This window comes from Anopheles gambiae, chromosome 2 (genome assembly GCF_943734735.2).
Source record: "Anopheles gambiae chromosome 2, idAnoGambNW_F1_1, whole genome shotgun sequence".
NCBI classification, from domain to species: Eukaryota; Metazoa; Arthropoda; class Insecta; order Diptera; family Culicidae; genus Anopheles; species Anopheles gambiae.
Window position 1 is genome coordinate 71,008,731 of NC_064601.1, and position 6,066 is coordinate 71,014,796.

Below are 6,066 nucleotides of genomic sequence, written 5' to 3' on the forward strand. Positions count from 1 at the left end.
ATTTAAACCTTTTGAAATAGTTTTGAACATTCGATCAAAACGGAAATTATTTGGCAATTTGCAATTGATGTGTCAAATCAGTACAATTTGCTCAAAGTATTGTCAAATTTAGAAAACCGCGTATCTCCGAATCCGCGTATAAGAGGTACCGTGTATCTCGGGGACCGCCTGTAGTGGCAAATGGCTTTCTATTCATCTTGTTGCAATTCTCGTGGAATTGAAGGATGCATGTGGCCTGCCCTTTCTCCTCAAAAATACGATGGAGGTCCCGAGTTGTAGGTAAGGCTTTCCTTTTATTTTTTTTGTTTTTAATAATTTTTTTTTTGTCTGTCTTCGACTTCTCTAAACACAAGACTGACTCCGTTTCATTCTTTTGACGTTTTCTTCCTTTTCCTTGCCTGACGTTTGCTACGTTTGGGTTTTATTTCGCCCTGATATTGCTATCTCTCTCTGTGTTGTGTACAACGGGGATGGGAATGTGACACTTCACGGGCAAGGTATATGTTTACCTTACAGTGTGGAAACCTTGGGAAGAAAGGAGGGTTCCGGAAGAAGAACTGTCAGAGAGAGAACAAAAAGGGAAGCCTACGAGCTAGGAAGCAATTACGAGGCAGAATAAATAATACAGTGAGCTACGATAAATAACTGTTCCTTAATTACAAGATACAACAGTTTTGGCGACGAGGATGGTTGATCAAGCAAGTAACGCGGGCAACGTGCCATCTACGAGTTCTTCAATTATACCGAACGCAGCTGCCGCTGCTGGTACAGTTCCACCTCCGAATTTTGCTATGGAACCATTTGACAAACGCAAATCAAAATGGATGCGGTGGGTGGATCGACTGGAAACTGCCTTCGACATCTACAGAGTGACCGAAGAGCGGGATAAGAAGAACTACTTGCTACATTACATGGGAACCGAAACTTACGACGTCATTTGCGACAAGGTTGCCCCGGCTGCACCTCGTGATTGTACCTTCCAGCAAATTGTGGATACGCTGAAAGATTATTTCAGCCCGCAACCCTTAGAAATTGCAGAAAACTACAAGTTTAACAGTCGCCGCCAGGGTGACAAGGATGCAGTTACAGCCGATGAGTCGGTAGATGAATATTTGGTAGCGCTACGCAGGTTGGCCGCATCTTGTAACTTCGGTGATTACTTAGAGAAGGCGTTGCGTAACTAGCTGGTTTTCGGGATAAAAAGAGGAGACATTCGCGATCGACTTCTAGAAAAGCGAACGTTGACGTTGCAGGAGGCTCTGGACATTGCAGTCAGCATGGAATTGTCCCGGAAAGGTAGAACCGAGATCGAAGGTTGCTCAGCGAAACAAGAAATGCATGCGGTGTACCAGTCTAAAGGTAAAGGTTGGAAGCCAAATAAGGGTGTGGACAAACCCAGCACGAGTACGGAGAAATCTAATTGTTACCGTTGCGGAGACAAATCACATTTGGCAAATGCATGTAAGTACAAAAAACATAATTTGTTCGTTTTGTAAAACAAAGGGACATTTGGCGAAAGTGTGTCTTAAAAAGAAGAAAAATGAAGCACATTCGACAGGCAGCGCGGCGGCTCAAACAAATTACGTGGAACAGCAAGGCAATGACGCAACAATAGAAAGCACAAACATACGAGATGTGTGTACAGTTGGTTCATCTACACATTGCAAGAAACTGTGGTTAAATATGAAGGTGAACAAAAAGACAATTAAATTCGAAATAGATACAGGTTCACCAAAAATAAATATACCAGCATCTAGCTTCAACCCGCCGCCGCTAGATGGCGTACGCGTTCGGAGTACGATCAATGTAGCCCGGCCTTAGGCCCGTGTCTGTGCTCCATCGGATGCGATTTTATCGGAAGGCCTGTCAAAATTATATATGGAATTTGACAGATATCGTCGGACGTGCGATTTCGTCGTACGACGGAATAAAAAAAATTGATTTCGTCGGACGCCGCATCCGATTTTATCAGTCAAACTAAAAGTGTGGTGTTTTGTAGGACCAATCTCAACTTAATGTTGAAGGAATCCAAGCATGCATGATTGATTCTTTCATCATAGTAGTCATAAAAATGTTCAATAAAGGTTTAGTTCGCTTTCATCACTAGAAGAGAATAGTCCACATTTACTGCATGGATTCCGGTTACCCGAAAATACAGCAAAAGAAGGAGAAACCAATGCCTCGAAACGACGATTTCCAAAGCTTGGTGGGTGCTTTGCTGTACGTTGCGGGCAACACGCGGCCCAAAATTGCCATCAGTGCATCCATCCTGGGGCGCAAGGTGAGCAATCCTTTGCCAAGCAGATTGGACGGAAGCCAAGAGAACATTGCGATATCTGAATTCAACAGCAGATCTGAAATTGAAACTTGGTGAAGATGGGCAGCTTGAAGCATACGTTGATGCCGACTAGGTGGGCGACCATCAAGATCGAAAATCGAACTCGGGATTCATTTTTCATTTAGGTGAACCGATTTCGTGGTCAGCTCGGAAGCAGCAGTGCGTGACCCTTTCGTCGAGCGAAGCGGAATATGTCGCTTTAGCGGAGGGCTGTCGAGAGCTGCACTGGTTGCAAAAACTTATGAAAAATGTAGGTGAGAAGACCACTGGACCAATCGTTATCCGTGAAGAAGAGAATAGTCCACATTTACTGCGTTACAACTAATGTTTCATAATCGTTGTATAATTAAAATCATTTACATCCTAAGTGCCACAAATCCACTAAACGACCACTAAACGGCTTCTAAACGACTCAAGTTCTCTACCTAAACGGAATATAGAAAGACTTCGTTTAGCAGACGGCAAACGACTCATGCATTCTAAAAATAGCGAAAAAGCTGGTGGCGCTCTCTGTTGGTGGGATACCCCAACCAGTTGAGCTTCATCGCTTGGAGGAGAGCTTTCTCATTTCCTCTGTACTGTTGTATGGTTTCGCATTGAAGTTATGCATCGCTAGAACTAGAACGGCGATACGATTGTTTAAATACTAAACTCCAACGGACACCACCAGCACTGAAGCAAGTGAGATTTGAGTAATGGTCGTTGGTGTTGATACCCACGTATCTGACCACACGACCATTCATATGGGTTTTTGCTCAGAAAGTGAGAAGGCTATATAGGTCATGATTAGATGAAACTTGTCTAAACACATTGCAAGAAAAGGATAGCAAATATAATGATGAGTTGTAATACGCCATCTATTGATCAAACCAATGAAGCTGTGGAGCTTTCATTTTTTTTCTATGGATATTTAATTTTCCAGTCGTTTAAGCTTAATCTGTGGCGCTTGGGTTGTTCAAGGTGGATTAAAAATATCAGGTAGTGGATAAGGGCACTTGGGGGGTCGCCATAGTTGAGGGACTTTACGTCATTTTAAAACCGTTAACCATTGGTTTCCGCACACAAAGCCTAGCAAACCGAACAGATTTCTTTGTTATTATGTGCATTTTTGTGTGTCTATTGATTTTATCGAAAAAATGAGATATGTTAACTAAAGATTTGATGATTTGTTTATGCACGAAGTTTAAAATCATGTGAGTAAGAGTTCAAATCTCACTTAAATTGACGATGCGGCACGTAGATAATGAGTAATTAATGTAAAAATTTAAAAAAATAATGAGTCCTTATTTTTTATCATCAAAAATGTCGAAAACACAATTAATTATAGTAAAATTCGCAGAATAACACAAAATAACACACTTTAATCCATGTTTCAATGTTAAATAAGAACTCGCAATGTGCAAAATATATTTTTAAAGAATATTTAATCGAAAAAATGAGGTAGATAAATTATATGAACAAATTTAATATATGCAAAACAGTTTGAATCTTGGGGACCATACGTCAAGTGACGAATTGTCAAAATGCACTAGAGTCCACCACCTGATATTTTTAAATCCACCTTGGGTTTGTTCGAGTTGAAAGTCGTGTTCGATTGGTGCCAGAGCACTGCCTTATGCGAGCTCACAGATTGATCGAAATTGTTTGACAGGATCAGTGTGTCCAGATTATTTTGGCAGTTTTCGGTAGGAGAACCAACATTTTATCTGTAGTGTTCGGTAAGTGTTTCAATTAGTATCGGTAGTTTTCGGTAGCTTTTGAAGTGTTAAGCGGAAAGGGGGGGTGCTAATTTGCACGAGAAAATGTATCCTGTCTTTAAATAGAAGATGCATCAGATTCGGTTCATTATGGTCACACGAATGATCCCTTTCTGAAGTGTTGATCGGAAAATTGTACTAGGGATTCTACGCAAATGAAGTATTGAGATGCATATTTCCTTTTGAGTGGTTGCGATTCCCTTTTCTCGGGGTTCCACGCAGCCGTTTAGAACCAGTCGCAGTGGCAGTGCTAACTCGAGTGCGATTTTATCGTATGTGCTGTCAGCAGCTATTTAGATTAATATTGCGATTATTTTGATCACCGCTCTCTAACGGTACTTGTTCCGACGCAATGCGTTGCGATGTTGCCAAAATGTATGGGGTTTGACAGACGCATGCGTTAACGACGCACGACGCAGCGTCAAAGTAGAAAAATTTCTATTTCGACGCACGTCGTGACGCGTCTGTCAAAATGGTGTAACCATATCGGGTGAAAATCGATATTTTTTCACGTTAAATTGTTTCGAGCGCAGTTTTGCGTGTAGTTGGACTACTAAATAATTTTATTAACAAAACAAAATAAATGTAGAGAAAGTAATTTCGTAATTGCTGCAAAACAGGTGTGTGCGGGTCAGTATGCAATATGCAATAAAAAAGCGAAAACATGCTTTGCACTGTTTTATGCAGAACTGTAAATGATTTTCCAGTTGTAATTTAACATTATAATCACATCAGAACCTATAAATAAGAGGCATTATTACTGATTGTTGATGTTTTTCTTTGTTAAATGTGTTGACATATCCATGCAGAACGCAGCGAACAAATACCAGCGTGCGTCACGTAATGCGTTGCGATACGCTGCGTCGGAACAAGTACCAAGCCCTTAGGGCGGTGGCAACGCTTTTTCGCATGCGATTTTATCGGACGGCCTGTCAAATTTTTATATGGGAATTGACAGATAACGTCGGACGACGAAATCGCACGTCCGACGTTATCTGTCTAATCCCATATAAATCTCGTCCGATAAAATCGCATCCGATGAGCGTTGCCACGGGTCTTAGTGAGTTGAACGTAACAATAATGATAAAAAATATACGTTTGAGTTTGTTTCTACACATCGTGTATAATTACATCGGCATATTTTGTTTTATTCTGCCGTATGACAAAATCGCACGTCTTACAATACCAGTCAAATACGATATAAAATTTTAGCAGCACGTCCAATTACATCGCATCTCATGAAGTACAGACACGAGCCTTAGTTGTCAGTGTTGAACTTCTGGTTCTGGTCGCTATTGATTTCCATATTTCATATGGAGTTTACTGCATATTATCATATGGGAAATGGAGGAATTTTCGGTCAGTATTATGAGAAAATCTGTGATTTTCGGTAGGCATATAAAAAATCGGTAGGAATACAGATAAGGAAACGGTCAGAACCTCGCCGAATGCGATTTAACCACATGCGGCAAGAAATGAGTTATCTTGATTTTCTAGGTTTTTAAGCTATTGTTATGATATTTCATTGTTTCTTCATAAAGATAAACATTATTTGATATGATTTTAGACATTTGACATCTGAAACAAAAGCGCATGCGGCGATGCGGCAATATCCAATGATTTTGATTTTGCCGCATCGCCGCTTGCGGCAGATTTGTAGGTGCTGTCATTAACGTCAAATTGGCAGTAGGCTTGTGAGTTTGTGTTTCGTCAAATTTTATTTTTCCAACACACAACACAAACAGATGTCATTATACAAATCTTCCGATTTTGACAACTTGTCTTTACATTTTATTTATTTATTTATTTCCATCATTGAGTATTGTTATGTCAAATCGTATACAATTTTCTATACCTCCCTCCAGCCCTCCCCGATTTTAATACCGTAGCCCCCAGTATTGTTATGTCAAGTCGAGAAATGTCAATTTGCTCTAAAGCACTTTACCTCCTAATATCCATATACCTTGGATC